The sequence below is a fragment of the Lepisosteus oculatus genome, unplaced genomic scaffold (assembly GCF_040954835.1).
Source record: "Lepisosteus oculatus isolate fLepOcu1 unplaced genomic scaffold, fLepOcu1.hap2 HAP2_SCAFFOLD_52, whole genome shotgun sequence".
Classification (NCBI taxonomy): domain Eukaryota; kingdom Metazoa; phylum Chordata; class Actinopteri; order Semionotiformes; family Lepisosteidae; genus Lepisosteus; species Lepisosteus oculatus.
Genome location: NW_027168064.1, coordinates 1,650,518 through 1,669,195, shown reverse-complemented (window position 1 = coordinate 1,669,195; position 18,678 = coordinate 1,650,518). Strand labels below are relative to the sequence as shown.

Sequence of the window (18,678 nt, the reverse complement as noted above, 5' to 3'; positions counted from 1 at the left end):
TCAAGCCCACAAAGTGTCCAAATGACGCACTACATGATATAAGGAAGATTATCACATGCATATCGGTATTATCTTTCTTATGAAAATGCATTCCTTTCATTACCTTTTACTTTTTAAAATGAACTCAAATTGAGTATAATGTAATAATTTAAGTAGAATAGATTCTAATAATATAATGATCCAGTGTTTTGCACTACTTCACTGCTTCACTGCTCTATGCCATCTGGAAATAAATCCTCAGACTGCTTACTGCCCTGGGCATGTACCAATAAATTAAAGGAGCACATCTGTTTATCACTGCGTTGAAGCAGGAGACACACAGTCTCTGCAAACACATCCTAGATACAGTGTTCCAGCACCTTTGACCTCATCCAGAACATATCATTTCTTGAAAGGGATTGCTGTCCGAATGCACATCTGAATCCCAAGCAGAATCTCTAGTAAAATACGATCATTTGTGAAACAGGCAAATGACTGTCTCAGGGGCCCATTCCTCATTGTCAGACACATGTATGGAATGCTTTCACCGTGCATTGAGCAATAGGGATTAAAAACACCGCAGGTAAGGTTAGATGTCATGTTCTATGATCATTTCTTTCAGCATTAGGGACTAAATATACTAAACGTATGATGCTAAAATGTTATTTTCACATATATTAATGTAATAAATGATTGCTTATGCTTTATAAACAAATCTAATTAAAATAAAAGCTTAAGTTTTGTATTTATCTTGTACCATAGTACATGATTTGCTTTGTATTTCAAGCCCACAAAGTGTCCAAATGTTCTATGATCATTTCTTTCAGCATTAGGGACTAAATATACCAAACGTATGATGCTAAAATCCTGAAAAAAGGATGTGCTCCATCTCGTCAGTAGATTGGATTCCAAAACTGATTTGGGTCAATATACATTACCTTTGAAATTAAAGTACAGTCTACTGTAGGGAACCATCAACTTAGAAAGCATTGGCCTTCCCTGGGGGTCAGGTAGGTGCAAAAGATAAACCTTTATCCTATCTTTATCTTAAGATAAGTGGCCAAGCAGTATTTTTCCAAGTTTCACCAAGCACATCATGTTGCCATAGTAGACAAAGTTCTATAAAATGTTAAATAACTTTTAAAAAAAGCATCTTGGTCTTACAGTACTGTACAAGGTGAATTAAACTGTCCCTGGTAATAAAAAGTAATTAGAAGCATCTCAGAAACTTTATCTCTAGAAACATTAGCTGTTTTATATCATGTAATTTAGTGTGATGTTGTCAGAATTCAAGGACATTATCACACACAGAAATTGGTTCAGTTAAATCTAAAAAACACAGCTAAACATGGGTTTAAATGTAACAGAAGTCTTACCTCTTGTCAAAAGATTTAATTCAAGAAGCGATGTAATAAATGATTGCTTATGCTTTATAAAGAAATCTAATTAAAATAAAAGCTTAAGTTTTGTATTTATCTTGTACCATAGAACATGATTTTCTTTGTATTTGAAGCCCACAAAGTGTCCAAATGATGCACTACATGATATAAGGAAGATTATCACATGCATATCGGTATTATCTTTCTTATGAAAATGCATTCCTTTCATTACCTTTTACTTTTTAAAATGAACTCAAATTGTGTATAATGTAATAATTTAAGTAGAATAGATTCAGGTAGGAAATATAGAGTCATGATGTATATGGCTGACATCATTTCACATGGGTGAATTTTAAGCTAAGAAATAAAAACATTTACAATGAAGATACCATTGCTTAATTTTAAATGCCTTTAAAAAATAAATGCCTCCTGAGAATAATTTGCCACTCCCAGATCCTTGGTAAGGTACTGTTTGAATCCAATCAGGAGAGGAGCATCCAGGGAGTGCTTTCTATAGAGTCCAGCTTGGGCCACTCTCTTCCAGCCTGCTGATACTTTTTAACTACTCAGGGCCTGTAAGGATATAAAACACCGGTTTAAACATTTTATACCTATAAGACAAATTAGAATTTTAGTAAAAAATAGATACATCTGAAAAATAAAAAAGTCTTACTGCTGATAGAGTTCTTCAGAGCTCACATCTTCCCCTTCCTTATCCGCTTCTGTTTCAGTTTCTAGAGCAGCCTCTGGCATCTAATCCTCCTGGACAGCGGCCTCTTGCTCAGGGCCGCTGGAATGCAGGTAGATTCTTTTCAACATGCTTTTACATAATATGTTGTAACAATGATTTCAAAAAGAAACTACAGAAGCCTTACAGATTAAAAATATCTCACCTTGCCAATGTGTCTTCAGGCTTCCCATGTACAAAAAGGCCCAAGGACTCTAGCAGTCTTACAACCACTATCCTGTTTGCCTCACCAGACACGATCTCTATTCTGTGGTAATCCACGATGACCCCCTTCTTCAGGTGATTCATCATGTCCTCCCTCGCCTGTTGAGAGGCCATCCTGATCTTTTCTGCCGTGGCGTGCTTCATACACGCCCTCTTCAAGTGAGCAGGAAGCTGATCAAGAGTATTCAGGTACATCTTGCACACCAGGGGAATCCGCGCGGGTTTCCTTTGAAAATAAATAATACCATCTGTGTATAGAAACAAGCTAAGACTGATTTCTTAAATTATCCTTAATTTTCTCTCTCATAGTTTGAGCATAATGATTTTATTGCATTTATATAAGAATTGCTCATTGCTCCTAAATAAATAATGGTTTCATAAAAAAATGAACACTTACTTGGTCTCAGTCACAGACTTTCCAATAGAAGCCATTGTGGAGTTCAGCAACTGCAGGTCCTAGAAGTGGGGAAGGAATTTTAAAAGAGAAATTGAATTACAATACAGAAGGAATGGCTGAGGGTTCACTGAAATATATAAATATACAAATTCCAAAGACTGAGTCCATATAGAAACAACTACCTTTCATTTTCAGTATAAGAAAAAAAAAACATTATCTTCCAAAGCATCATAAAATTGTCCCTTCTTCCAGACTCTACTTCTCTCTTGTAGTAGTATAGCAGACCTTTCCAGGTGAGCAGATCACAGAGTCTGAAATGAGCTTCCTCCATCAAGCAAAGTACCTGAACATGACTCTGTCTTCATAAAAGCGCCCCTGTAATAAAGAAATTAAATCCGAAATCAAGAGGGCAGTTGCCTACTGAAATACAAGAAGTCATCAATTTTAACCTAGCAACACATTAAAGGCTGCATCTATACAAATACGATTCTAGAAATGCTCACCAGATTACGTTTTAAGAAGGAACTGCGCCTCAGGTTCCGCCGAGATCTTAACTCGGATGGCAGGATTCAGAGTCCGGAGTGCGGACTGATGGCGCACGGAGGGTCCATATACTGTGGATCCCTCAGTGATCTTCCGCGTATTCAAACCGCCAGCGTGTGACTCCCCTGTCCCCGTGACCTCATTGCTCTGCTCTCTCCTCTGTGCAGCTGAGCCCGACTCACGGTAAAATGGAAAAAAATATGCCCTCGACGTGAGATTTATTCTGGAGCGAGCCAGTGTTGCGCATAGCTGCCTTCAAAGCAGTTAACCCAGGTTCGATTCCCGGCCAACGCAGTTGCGAATGTTTTCAAATGCTGTCATGAGCCTTGGATTGTGACTAGCAAAGCGAAGCCTTTTGAAAGAGCTAAAGCACTGCAAAACGGAATTGAAGGAGAATCTTACAGGGGATTCTGAGCAGCGTCTGCATACATGCAGTCAGATAAAGGTGCTGAAAGCTTGAGCTACTCTCAATGTCATGCTGCCCTTCCCCGGAGTAAATCTGTTACATTGAAAGAATGCTTCTGGCAGGTTCAAAAAGGGACCCTTGTTAATTGGAGAAATCAATGATTTCGAATGAATTCTGTATGCGTTAAAAGACAGCTATACACAGAAAACATGCAGGACACTGCTCACGATGTTTCCCGAGCCGAAACACAGTGCGTTTTTCCAAGCCATTTGACAAAGCCCACCCACTGAAAACTGCAGCAGATCGTGTAAAGACGTTCAACTTTGTAACTACTGCACGCACAGGAAGCAGAATAAATTCCTCTTTTCAAACTGTCAAAGGTTTGCTTTGCGAACGCTGCAGGACATCGCACAATCTCTTTTGAATGGGGACAAACGATTTCTTATGGGGCGCAGTAAGTACAGACGTTTAAAATGCTCCACTCATGCCGACGATGCAGCATGAAGAAGCGCAACCTAACGTTTGACAGACAAAAGCCAGGCGCCGCTATGAGCAATATGAAATCATACTGACAGCACACGGCGTTTCGCGCTGACACAAAAGTAATCTCGACAGACGCTGTTCTCTGCATAAAGCTGAAAGAGCTAAAGAGCGTTCCTGTTGACACGTAACAAGCTCGTTTCTTTCTACCATGATATCACCGTGACCAAATCTGTCTTTATGGACACGCCTGTCATGGACGGAGCAGGAAAGACGGCGCCACATTCTACAGCCCTCTCCACGCAATCGACGAAATCGGGCTACTGAAGTGGAGAAAATCGCCTCTCCAGAAAGTGCAAATATCATCTTGGAGAGTATAAATCCTATTGCCGAAGGTCAGCCCTGTCTACCAGAGTGACCCTCCCACCTCCTGCAGCGATGGTCAGCTCGTCTCACACGCGAGAAGTTTCGGCTGGAAACAAGCGCCCCCTCTTCTCGCACGTTTTGCACGTTGAGTAGTTTTAATGCGGCTCCTTCGTACACAGTGCTGATCTTTTGGAAAGCAGGAGGCAAAATTGACACGTTCCCATACCGGGAGTCGAACCCGGGCCGCCTGGGTGAAAACCAGGAATCCTAACCGCTAGACCATATGGGAGTGCACAACCCTGCTGTTCCGGGCATCATGCAAGCAAACTACATAAATATGAGAAAACACGCAAGAGAGTTGTCACTCAGAGTGTCGAAGGGTCGATGTATACTGGGGCTCAGTTGAAATGCAACGTCAGGACTTTTCCGAATTATGTCACATGAAGAGAGCACAGCCTTTTCCGCCCTGCCATGTGTGTATCGGTAACTCGCCGTGATCGTATAGTGGTCAGTACTTTGCGTTGTGGCCGCAACAACCCTGGTTCAAATCCGGGTCACGGCAGAATAGGGGCGTCTGCTTTTACTACTTGCATGAATGAAGGCAAAAAAAAGCCAATCGATGTGAAGGAACGGCGCTTTACAGAGGAGTACTGCCTGACTGGATCGTTGATGAACGACAGAGGCCACTCCGACCTCTTCTCGGGTTTCTTCAATGACTTACTAAGGATCTTCTTCACATTCGCCCATGCATGGGAAGCCAGTTACACCAAAGCAAACGCAGGAAAGTGCATTTCATGCAGAGACCAGGAGGGACCTGTTTACACCAAGAGTGGTTGGAGTATGGAACAATGCGCCAAGCCCTGTTTCTGGAGTCGATTCTTGATTAGATCTTGGGCTCACTAAGAGGCCCCCACTGGGTACTAATCTTTCTGTTGTTCTCGCAGGTGTTGCGCTGCTTTTGAGCCGACAGAGCTCGTCTTGGTCTGTCGGGACAGCCCAATTGCAAATGATCGGCTCCAGGTACAGAAAAAACGTGCGTTTGGTACAAGAGTGCATGAAGGCACCGGAAATACATTGGGAACAAATGACTGGTGGTTCAAGACCTCTGTGAAGTGCAGGAGCGTGCAAGAAGAGGCTGTTTGCACCCAGTCTCGAACCGGGGACCTTTCGCGTGTTTGGCGAACGTGATAGCCGCTACACTACGGAAACCTGTAGGGACTGCTGCTGGTGTCTCGCTTGCGTTTCGGGCTGAGAAAGGGACGCGTCACTTTAGGCAGAGGGCGCTGGAGAGAGGAACAAAGGGCGCGATGAAACAAAATGCCGAAACCCGGGATCGAGCCAGGGACCTTTAGAACATACTCTCACGAATCGTTAGAATACGTGCGTTTGATCATCAATTGCGTAACAACCACATTCGTTCGACTTGAGCCATCAAGCTCATAGTTTTCAAATCTTGAAAGCTGTCATTGAGCACATCATAGTCTGCAGTACGCCCCGTAACTTGCGTACTTCAACAGAAAGAAGAGCAGACAGCTCCATAAATATGCGAGGCGCAGAGAGTGCAAGGCGAGCCGCACACGTTTCGGTGGCTGAGAGAGGGCAGTTTTTGCTTCTGCATTTCCCAAGTAAGGACGCATGACAACAAGCGATCGCGGTGCTCATTTACGACATAGTGGTGATGAGTTTTCAGTACGTGTTCTTTTGAACGAGCAATGAGGTTGCTGCCTTGGACAGCTGACTGCATGCTCTCATTGTGCCACGTGATGAGTATTCACCAGGCTCGTTCAGTCATTAATCACATTCCATCGTTTGCCATAAGCAGATGCTGCAAGGTGATGTGGATATCAGTTCCCAGTCTTGTGGACGAGGACAAAAAGAGCACACAAGGGCTCATCCGCGAGTTGAACCCAGGACCTCCCACACCCTAAGCGAGAATCATACCCCTAAACCAATGAGCCACGGCAGCACTTTCCATTTTATTCTGTCAGCGAGCTTGAGGACGGGGGAGAGGCGTCATTCGCTCGTCCAGTCAGACCTTCATCAATAAGTCAAGAAAGCCACAATTACACGACTGCCTTGCAGACGAAGGGCAGTGAACTGCACCCGGTAAGAGGGGAACAAGCGGCACTAGGCGACACCGAGGCATGAGCCCCAGCGAGGGGGGTTAGCTTGCATGGTACAGCGCTCGCTTTGCATGCGAGAGTTAGTGGGATCATTTCCCATGTCCTCCAGGTGTGTGCTTAGAGCTTGATGTGCCGAAAGGTGTCCTTTAGCCTGTGGTCACACCTTGCATGGAGAGCGTCATGCAGCTGTCAATCATTTCGCAGCCACGCCCCCTCTTCATCTTCTCTCTGCCTTAAGCGTCTCCGCCACTCTCTCTTGACATTTCATGTCAGCATGTCAGAAGTCTGAGTGACGTTTTTAATGGCTGAGTGAGGGCATGATGCTGAAGCAGAGAGGCCACTTCAGCCAGAGAGACTTGTGCTAGGTGAGATCTGAAAAACAGACTCGCAACAGAAACAGACCAAAAAAGTATCGGTGAGATCAAAAGGCAAATGCAACATCCAGCAGAGGGCGTCTAAAGAGTAGGGAACGGGCGACTGAAATCCATGAGGCAAACTTTCCGGCTGTGTACTGCAACTGGCCTCGTTGGCGTAGTTGGTAGCACGTCAGTCTCATCATCTGAAGGTCCTGAGTTTGATCCTCACACGGGGCAGGGCTGCTTCCTCTCTTGCTCTTTTCAAACACTTGCGGCAACTGTTCGCTCATAACCACGTCTGGAATGCGTGACCTTTACACGGGGGAGAAGCAACGCCGCATCCCTTTTCTAAAGAACATTCACATTCAGAAATAAGTCAAGAAATTTGCCATTACTTTCGCTCGCGCTGCTGTCAGCCTGCCCATGTTGCCAAAGAAAGATTCACTCGGCGTCAACATGACAGAACAGCGATCACTTGAAAACACTATTCCACACTCCGTAAGCAAGAACTTCAGTGTTTGCAGTCACCCGATATGCCGATAGTCAAAGGAGCACAAAACACGAAGCGTCAAAAGACAAGATGAGTTGATGGAAAGAGCGTTGAATTGATGAGCACAAAAGTTCAGCTCGTACAATAGGCAACGAAGGTCCCGGCGTCATCATCGCACTTGAAAGGACTGCCTTGCAGACTAAGGGCAGTGGGAGGTTGCTGTTTTGAGATGGAGGCATTGGGATGGTGGGCCGAGATCTATTCTTCTTAAGGAATTCTTCATCGTGAAAGATCGGTCCACAGGTCATCCAAAGAACTTACAAATTTTTTGGACTCAGGGAATCACGTGCTTCCGGAAGGGAGTGAAGTGCTCAAACACATGACATGCCCCCTTGATCTCACATGCACAATTCTGCTGCAACATGCACAGCTACCGTCCACACCAGGCAGTGGGGCTTCAGCAGAATTTGCTACGCCACCTGCAATTACATATCCAGCTGCACACATATACATGGCCCCTCTGTCCTTTTCAGGATCTCAAAAAAAAGCATAGCGTGGTTTTCCTGCAACCTGATTGACCGCATCTCCCTCAGAATGTGCCCCGTTGCATTCATTGCTGAAGCAGGACGGAGGCTAACGGGCATGCCAGAACAGTTAGGCTCAGCGATCTCTCCAAAATATTGTGGTTGTAGTGGAAGAAATATGGTTTAAATTGTACCTTGGTATTTCAAACTCTCTCTAGAATGTTATCCATTTCTATTTTATTTTGACAGGAACTGGCTAATGACACTAGATGAAAAGAGAAGAAAGAAAACACAACGTTTCGGCCGTGGAGCCTTCTTCAGGTGTGAGGGCTCCACGGCTGAAATGTTGTGTTTTCTTTCTTCTCTTTTAAGCATGGAATAGACCTATTACTTGTTCCTTTGCAGCCTACGCATGCTGACACAGCTCCCCACCTGAACTGCTAATGATGCCTGGTAGTTTGTGGTACTTGGGTATTGTCTTATGTTTGCTCAAACTGCATATGTGTGATTGCATATTTTTGGGTATTTTCATATGTCAATATTTAATTCACTGACATTCCTGTATGCTTGGAAGAAAGGTAGATTGGATTTGGCACAGGACGCCTGCCCATATTTGTTGATCATTGTTGGGCTGGAAAAACAATGATAAAAAGTGTATGAAAAAAGCTCTCTCCAATATTTCCCTTCTCTTCGCCATGGTTACACTGCCCGTTCTTTCCGTCTTTTGTCCTTCTACAAAGATTCCAGGGCTCTTTTTCCACCATATCAGAATATTTTTTTCTCTTTTAAAGGCTGTAGGTGGGGTGTGATGGACTGTACCACTATCATAGAAGATTTTTTCAGGACACATCGCAGTTCCATAGTAGAATTTATCAATAGTAGAATTCCATAGGACATTATTTACCAACATATTACCCAGTGTGAGACTCTGCCAGTAAACCTCAGAGCATTGAGTTCTCCACTGATAAAGATGGCTGTCTGAAGTCATGAAATCCACTGCTGGGATGCCTGAGAGCCAGTAATTGAATCTTGGCTGGAATTAGGCTTTCTATTAGTGTTGATCTTTGGGAATTATGTGGTAAAAAGGGAAAACTCCTTTACTTTAGTCACTTTGAATGTTCAAATGTATAGAACCTGCAAAACTAAGCAATGAAAAAAATCCATCACCACTCTCATGATAGCATAACTCATAGTCTCTGCTGTTATGTAACAATACACACTTTCAATTTTCTTATCGCCTGTCTCCAGAGAGAATGTTGTTAGTGCTGATGACCTTGAATTAGACCTTGTTGACTCTGTAAAACAATCTTCCTCTGCTTAGATTTTCACTCAGATTGATTTTGTTCTCAGATTATTCCTGGCAGGACTGAGTTTCTAGGAAATGAAAAGTGAAAGAAAAAGTACAGAAGATCAGCCCTTGAATATACAACATTGTGCAGTGAGATTGTTAAATGTATTAGCTGCTATCCTGTGCTAGAGCCTGTCGTGGTAAGCAGTGGATGACAGGATCTAGCACAGATACTAATGAAACACTGTTAATGAAAGATAAAACACTTGAGTCTTATTTTAGTTTTCCATTTCCCTTTCATTTGTGATGTACTGTACAACAGGCCACAGAACATGCACAAAAACAGATATGCACACATTCACACCAGGCAATGACAGTCTGCCCAGTCAGAATCTGAGCTGAGGTATCAGAATTCTGAATTCCCTGAATTCTGTCATGGATCATCCACAATAAGGGCAATGTTTGAACACGAGGATCCCCAGGAGAGAGCCTAGTAACAAATCTTGGAGCAAAAGCAGATGATTAACTTCATAGTTTGTGTGGTTGAGCCAAAGTTGAGCATGAGGATATGTGAGTCACCATTCTTAGAAATGGATCCAACTTCAGACAGGCGTCAAAAGTAAGAGTATACAGTGCTGGGGCAATGACACTTCAATGATCAGAAGGATAACAAGAGTTTTAATGCATTGAAATTGATTTTCTGGTGATGCACACTGTCATGGAACTATTAATTTTTTAAGGATCACTTACTTACGTCAGACAGCTGCCAATTCTCCAGACTGGAAGGATGAACAGTTTATCCCCCTAGGTACCATATTTCCATATTTCGAAGCATTGGAATAATACATGTCATACAGCAACATAAAAACAGGAAGACAAGTATCACAGCCCCTATAATCGGTGTTAGTAACTTAAAAGAAAAACATTCCCCCTGGCCCAAACAGTGATTCTAACCAGGAGAGAAAAGCCGGTGTATCTTTTATGCCTCTCTCTTTATTCACCTTGTCTTTTAGTTCTTTTAAATGCTGAATAGCGAGCGTAAGATTTCCGTAATCATAGTCATTAGCTGGAATATATGTACAACAGGAGTCTCCTACTAAAGCATAGACTCCTCCAGATGCTGCATTTTGAAGGTCCAGCACGAACCTGTTCTGAAGTGCCATTAATCTAACTCCCCTTAATTCTTGTTTGATAGCGTCTAAGCCTTCTAACATGATATTAATAAAAGAGTACATTTCATAAAAAGTCGCATGGGTGAGGCTGTAGAATGAGGCATTAAAGCACATATATAACAAGATGCATTAAATTTCTTTAACTTTACAGTATGATTTATAAATTTATACCACAAATTACTCATATCCCCCTCATTATCAGTTTCATTCAGCCAGTTTGTATACAAAGAGGCTTCGTGTTTAGATTCTTCCTCTTTTGGGGTGGTGACAGGCTTCTACATAAAAAGGAAAAAGGCTGTGCACATCAGTCCCAAGCAGGTTATCCCCATCTGTCCTTGTGGAGACATCACTCCTGCACTTTGTTCAGTTCGTTTGTGACCTTTTTACAGTGGGAAGCATGAATCCAGGGCACCATTTCTGTGACCTTCACAGCAGTGGCAGTGGTCAGCAGCACCTGGTACAGCCCCCTCCACCTGAGTGAACACCATTTCTTTTTCCTGAAGTCTTTCACCAGAATCCAGTCTCCTTATTCACTCATTAGTTCTTACAGCACAGGTAAATCCCTGTGGGCTGGAGCCCAGCATAATCCTAGGCTTTTTTGGTCAACATTGGTCAACAGATTGGTCAACAACTGGGTAATAACTCTTAGAAAAATCTACACATTGTTCCCCTGCCTCAGCTGTGACGTTTTGTAGAACAATTCTAGCTGAAGTTGTAAAATTTCTCTTTGTTCCGTTCCTGCAAAACATCTTATTATGAACAAACAAACCACAATAATCATTTGCATCTAGGGGAATCACTCCCAAGGGTAACCCCCCTTAAAGCTATATTGTTCTACCCATCAGGTTCTGCCACTAGATAAGAGAACCTTTCCCATGAAATCATTTTTTGACCTTCATGATCCCTTCAGGGCGTACAATTAGCACAGAAGCAGCAGCTTTAGTCCACATGTTTTTCAAACAGGATATTAACGATATGATCATAACGAATAATACCAGACCCACAAATATGTATTGAACCAGAGACCCTCTCCATGTTCCTAGCACAGACTGTAGCCATGCACCAATACCCCAATCATCTGGATTGCAGGATTTACGAAGAAAATTATTTTCGCAGTAATTAATTTATTATATTTACTATATTTATTATACACGTGTAAATTAATTACTGCGAAAATAATTTACTTCGTACACTGTGCAGAGTGCCGTATACTCCTAGTTGCGGCACACACGATACATACAGTAAAAAGCCTCAGGCACTGTGTTAGATGTGTTTTCGACGTTATATATGCTTTTATTAATGTCGTCGATTTTACGGTTGCAATTCGACGTTGATTATACGTCGAGGCGACGTATATATACGTATAGCCGTATTTTCGCCGTGAATATACGTATATTCGACGAATCAATGCCCACTGGGTAAACTCTTGAGCAAACTCTGAACCAGCTCTAAGGAAACTAATCCGATTAGACGTTACTTTGACTCATCTTTTTACGCTCAGTGCTGGATTGCTCAAACTCCAGCTAGGGTTAGGGTTAGCATTCCCACGCTACTTAGACACTTTGTTTACGCTCAGTGCTGGATTTTGGGAACTTCAGGACGAGTGGGAATTTTCTCCTATCTGTCAATTCTGTTTTGTTTTGGAGACTCTTGGCTGCCTATGTTGTACAGTGCAGCGTGAAGGAAACATTTTCCAAAACTGTGTCAGCTCAAAAGTTGTAAGAAAACCTCTCCAGCTGCTTTAACTCTCTTCATTTTTGTCATTTAATGTGACACTCGATGTATAACTGGAGCCTCACATATGCAAATGGTGAGGCTCCAGTTCGACACCACTTTACAGTATCTGACAAAAGCATGGCAGACTGTGCCATGACCGGCAGATAACTTCTGCTTATTTTTACCATATTAAACATTGGAAATCCTCCCACTTGCATTTGTGACACTTGATTTTGACTCCACCTAAGACACTCTTAAATCTTCAAACACTTTTCTCTTCTCCCGCAACACTCTTGTCTGTCGGCACTATGTGGCAGCGTTGCATGACAACCCATCTCACCATGGAAAGGAACCTAACAGCTTTGGTAAGAGAGGAGAAAAGAACATGGCCCGTATGGGGATCGAACCCATGACCTTGGCGTTATTAGCACCACGCTCTAACCAACTGAGCTAACCGGCCTCACGACGGTGGTCCTCTCTGTGCTGCAAAAAATCGAACTCAGGGAATTTCTTTTGCCCTCCTTTGAATAGAAAGCCGTGTAATTCAGTGTACGGGCTTTCTCGTGCAGTTTCATGGTTCTTGTAACCCAAATCCTACACTGGCCTGAAGTGTCCCCCCATTTCACAGCATTTTTCAGCTGATTTAAAATGTACCTAAAGGAGAAGCATTATTGAAGACCATCAATTACCAAGAGCTTTTGTCAAAGGTTTTGGTGGTCATTTTTAATGACCACAGAGCACTGTGACCTCGATTTTACATCTCATCCGAAAGACAGCGCCCTTTTACAACACAGCGTCTCCGTCACTATGCTGGGACATTGGGACCCGCACAGACCTCAGGGTGAGCGCCCCCCCGCCGGCACCATTAACACCGCTTCCAGCTGGAAGCTTTGTTTTTCCCTGTAGCTTACCCTCATCCGGGTACTGACCTGGCTCACACCTGCTTAGCTTCAGTGGGTTTTCAGTTGCGAGTTGCAGGGGGATGCAAGTGATGGAGCCGCTCACTGCAAAAGCCACTGCATTGGCCAGGAATCAAACCCAAGCCTCCCGCGTGGCAGGCAAGAATTCTACCACTGAAACACCAATGCTCAGTGTCTGGGCCTTCAAAAAAGACGCTTTTTTGGTGCTCTGTGCAAAAAGCGTCGACATCTGCTTCCAGCTGCAAAATGCCATTCGCGGATGCTGAAGAATTTATTTCAAGGCAGCGGGTACAAGCGATTGGGCGTTTTAAAACCACCAGGAACAGCAAAGAGGCGCGCTTCTTTGCTTGCGCAGGAACACACCGACTGGAGGCGGACAACGTAGTTGGCAGGATTCGAACATGCGCGGGGAGACCCCAATGGATTTCTAGTCCATCGCCTTAACCACTCGGCCACGACTACAGCAAGCCCCGCTGCCGCTGCGTTCTTGCTACAATCTTACCTGGATCGCGAGGCGCCGGCGGAAGCCTATTTCAAAGTCGTTCTCCGTTTCAAAAAAACATTTCCAAAATACAAGCCTTGCAGACAGACACGCCTCAGAGGACTTAAGGGTGGCTTCATGTCGGAATGATAAAGTCTCCCCGTCCGGACATGAAAATGCCACTTTGTTACACACAAAAAAAGAATCAACAACAGAGAAATGCCCACAAGCATTTGAAAAGCCGCACCACGTCGCACTTGAAATAGCTCTTACATTAGTGGTAGACGCAGGAATCGCCTTTTTATTTACGCTCTTACCAACGCGATGGAAAGCAAAACAAAGCAAAGCAGAGCAAAACAAAACGAACAAACGAAAACCCTCACGTCCCGCACTTGCATATAACGCTGTTACGTGCCCAAGCGGTATTGTACGTCATCCTAGCACTGCACGCCGGTGCGTATGGTATATGGGAACGAGCACACGCCACGAATCGTCTCGAATCACTCCCTACAGCTGTAAGGTGCCTTGAAGCGTGCACCCCCAACATTCTTCTTTGCTCATCTGTGAAAGGTAAACTCTTGAGCAAACTCTGAACCAGCTCTAAGGAAACTAATCCGATTAGATGTTACTTTGACTCATCATTTAAGGGATCCTTGTTAATTGGAGAAATCAATGATTTCGAATGAATTCTGTATGCGTTAAAAGACAGCTATACACAGAAAACATGCAGGACACTGCTCATGATGTTTCCCGAGCCGAAACACAGTGCGTTTTTCCAAGCCATCTGACCAAGCCTGCCCACTGAAAACTGCAGGAGATCGTGTAAAGACGTTCAAGTTTGTAACTACTGCACGCACAGGAAGCAGAATAAATTCCTCTATTCAAACTGTCAAAGGTTTGCTTTGCGAACGCTGCAGGACATCGCACAATCTCTTTTGAACAGGGACAAACGATTTCTTATGGGGCGCAGTAAGTACAGACGTTTAAAAAGCTCCACTCATGCCAATGATGCAGCATGAAGAAGCGCAACCTAAAGTTTGCATTCCTAGCACCGTTGCAACCTAGCACTGTTGCATTCCCCGCATCAGTAGCTAAGAGAATATAATTTACGACTCTTGTTAATGCAGTTTCAGAAACCAGACTGAAATTTCTCAAGTATATTATTTGAATCCATTTGATGTTGGGCAACAACTATTCTTTCAAGACTTTTAGATTGAAATGGGACCTTTGAGACAGGCCTGTAGTTGTTAAGAACTTGTGGATCCAAATTTGACTTCTTAAGGAGCGGTCTAACAACCGCTACCTTAAATTGATCATGTACGACGCCTGACGCAAGCGATGCATTCATCATACTAATTATAGGTCCTGCCAGTCCTTCGAGGGAATCTTTGACTAGCTGAGTGGGGATGGGATCTAGCAAACAGGTGGTTTACTTTGTCTTACGTCTGTGTTCATGAGTCCACCATAAGAAGAAATCTGAACAGGAGCGGTGATCATGCGAGGTCACCACGGAGGAAACCACTGCTCTCCCCCCAAAAAAAACCACCACTGCCCCTCTCAAGTTTGCTAAAGACCACATGGACATCGCCCATTGGGAACACCTTACTATCACTAGTTTAAGAGACTCTTAAGGTCTTGCAGAGGTGCCTGTCTAATAGCATGCGCTTTGCAAGCTATAGGTGTTTAGGCTGAGGCAGAATGCCTGTTAACAAAATGTTTTTCTAAAGGGGCCTCGCACTCTTTTCCAAGCAATGGTCTCCATCCCCACCGAGTGTCACAATGTAGTCATGTCCTAGGACATCACCTGTTAGTCTCCATTTGTCTGCCATCAACACTTTAGGTTACGGGGTCACAACCGCACCCCGGAGACCAGAGGAGCCGTTGGCGTTCTGGCGGCGCAGATTGGGCTGAAGGTGGGGCGCTTGAATCTCGCTGTTGGAGGCCGTCTGAAACTGACCCAAGCCTTTCCCTTGAATTAAATGTAAATAAGAAATGAACCCCAGATGCACATGGAATCAATCACGTGTTTCCTTTGAGCCGTTTCAGAGACTGCTCCAGAGTTTACCTTGCACAGATGCGCAAAGATTAATGATGGGGGTGCACGCTTCCAGGCGTCCTACAACTGTAGGGACTGATTAGAGACAATTCGTAGCTTGTGCTCATTTCCCTCTATTCCCCGTGTTGCAGTGGTAGGATGACTTAAATTCCTGCTTCGACACGTAACGGGATTATAATCAAGTGCAGGAGCTGAGGGCTTTAGTTTTGTTTCGTTTTCCATGGCGTTCGTAAGCGCGCAAATCAAAGGCAATTCCTGCGTCTAACACGAATGTAAATGCTTTTGAAAGTGCAGTGTGGTGCAGCTTGTAAAATCCTTGTCCACATTTTTGGTTCGTTGATGTTTTTTCTGTCTGCCAAAGTTGCATTTTGACATCCGGACTGGGGGACTTTATCATTTGAACGTGAAGCCAGCCTTAAACCCTCTGAGGCGTGTCTGTCTGCCGGCACGAATCTTGTGAAAGGTATTTTTTTTAACGGAGAGCAACTTTAAAAAGGTTTCCGCAGCCACCTCGCAGTCCGTGTTTGATTATAGGAGGAATGCGGCGGCGGGGAGCTCGCATTTGTCGTGCTCGAGTGGTTAAGGCGATGGGCTCGAAATGCGTTGGGGCTTCCCCGCGCAGGTTCGAAACCTGCCGACTCCGGCGTCTGCCGCACGTCGCCTTGTGCCTGCGCGGCAGAGGCGAAGTGCCGCTTTTCCTTTCCTGGTACTATAAGAACGCTAAATCGCTTGGCCCCGCTGCCATGGAAAGCAATTCTTCAGATAACCACACATTTTGCGTTCGCACCTCTGGTGCTCTACTTATGCCTTTGAAAACCTAATGAATAAAGCTGTAAGAACCGACACGATGTGTAGGTGCTCTTAAAGCACGCAGTAAAGAACTGTTAACAGCAAGGGTTTCAGTGGGTTAACTGAGGAGAAGGCGTGATCGCTAATTGTTGACTTTTTATTTGGTGTTAGAAACACTCTTACTGTGCATGACGTGCAACAAATGTAGCCACAGAAATTGCATCACGCTTTCATGTATGCTATCGCAGACACCAACGTTGCCTAGATAGAAAACCGAAATAGCCGTGGGTTTGCTTGCTGGTCTGAAGGATCTCTCTTCGAATCTCTATCATTTGTCAATCGAAGTAAAAGGCGCTGCAATTTCATACGTTCAGAATCAAACCCGCAGCTGTTGTTCGACTTTATTGCTTGACTAATTACAACTGAGTGTCGCATGAGCAGTTACGTAAACTTGTCTGGTATATTTGAACACAAATGCCGTTCTTCAATTAAAACTAACAGTACATTGTCAGGGACATTCAGTTCTATACAAACAAGAGACAGACAAGAGAATATTTCTACCTTTCATGTGGACTACGTGTTGACTTACTGATCGGAATAATTGAAAAGTTCGGGTTCATAGCCGATGCAGTGCGTGCTAATTAGAACAGCAAAGCTGAGCTCTCAGCACCGTACTGAGCCCAGGTGTTTTTCTAAAGCTGTCAGGTGCAGTTCATTTACATGAAGGAAATCTCTTACTGGGTACTATTACAATGCAGTAAGTAGCACAGACTACTTAGGGAGTAGCCCGATGCATTTAAAAACAACCCGAGCCAGGCAGGAGTCGAACCTACAATCTCCTGATCTCTAGTCAGACGCGTTATCCAGTGTGATACTGCAGGACTGTAACCCAGTGAAATCAGCACTACAACTAGTAAAATATTACCCCCGGTCCATTCTTTTCCAAAAGTGAGAAACACCTGTTTTCTACATTTTGTCTGTTTTAAAACCATATCTCTTTAAACCAAACCAAGAGTTTGTCTTTTGCACTGATATTCTGATTCATTTCGATTTCAAAGAAAAAAAAAAACTTTATCTTCCAAAGCATCATAAAATTGTCCCTTCTTCCAGACTCTACTTCTCTCTTGTAGTAGTACAGCAGACCTTTACAGGTGTAGTGATTCATAGCCGTTTCAGGGACGCCAAATATGTAATGTTAGTGGCTCTCTGAAGGCACCAGTTCTGTAGGGTTTGGGCATTTACTGAGACAATTATTAATTGTAGCAGTAAATCACAAAGTTGATTCTTTTGATGGCTCTAGAGTCCAACCATGCGACATAACTCAAACAACGCACACACACAGGTGCTAATACACGAGGATACATTTATTAATACATAGAATATGCCTTAAACTAACAGATCTTATCGAGAGGGTTATCAGAATACAAAAGATATATATTCAATCAGTTACGAAGTGTTACATATATCAAGAGGACATACGTTCAGTATATCATTCATTAAGACCGTTTCATAAATGAACTTGGTTATAACTTCTACATTAGATACTCGAAACAAGTACATAACTCTTAGGAATTAAATTGATATCAACTGGTTGGGATAACAATTGAATTCTTGAGCTGTAATGCATTGAAGTTGAATACTCATCCAATCTTTGGGGATTCAGATCTCCTGCGGGCACAAAGAAACAGTTGCAGGCTGTTGCTGTCCAATCCGCGCTCTCTGGCTCGGTGCCAGGATGTGCTGTGCGGCTTGCGACGGTGCGCTGCTGATGCTCACTGACCGGCTAGTTAGTGTTGGCTTTAACTAGCAAAGTTTGTGCACAGGAGAAAAGATGACTGTGGGTCCCAGCAAGTCAGGAAGAGGACCGGTTCGTTCCTAATGAAGAGCTAGTTCTGAATAGTGATTCAGCTGTCCACAGTTCCGACCTGTTCACGAGGCCTGCTGCTGGTTACTCTCTGGCAACCTCCACTCTAGACTCTTAGAACAAAGGAAAGTTCTGGCACTCGGACACACTGGCCGTTCCGTGGTTGTCCGGGCTGAGTCTCAGGATGGTCAGGAGGCGCGCTGCGAGGATGTCCTGCCCTTGGGAGCCTTCTGCTCCTGGGCCGTCCTGCCCTGGAATTCTCCTTTGAATTCCCTTTAGAACAGTCCACAGAATCCTCTCCAGAATCCCTTCTGAATCTTGTTGAATCTCTGTGTTGCCTGTTTTTACCTGGAGGAACTTCAGCTCATTGATTGGCTGAAAGTTCCATGGGCATCAG

General features: G+C 43.8%; 3 non-coding genes across 3 annotated transcripts; 1 reads left to right on the top strand and 2 right to left on the bottom strand.

Annotated features, from left to right (window-relative positions):
* Nucleotides 1-4,719: 4,719 nt before the first annotated feature.
* trnae-uuc (transfer RNA glutamic acid (anticodon UUC)) lies at nt 4,720-4,791 on the bottom strand. Its single transcript has one exon. It is a non-coding gene; the product is annotated as a tRNA-Glu (tRNA).
* A 201-nt stretch (nt 4,792-4,992) lies between these two features.
* On the top strand, nt 4,993-5,064 carry trnah-gug (transfer RNA histidin (anticodon GUG)). Its single transcript has one exon. It is a non-coding gene; the product is annotated as a tRNA-His (tRNA).
* Nucleotides 5,065-12,557: 7,493 nt separating this feature from the next.
* On the bottom strand, nt 12,558-12,631 carry trnai-aau (transfer RNA isoleucine (anticodon AAU)). The gene has a single exon. It is a non-coding gene; the product is annotated as a tRNA-Ile (tRNA).
* Nucleotides 12,632-18,678: the final 6,047 nt, after the last annotated feature.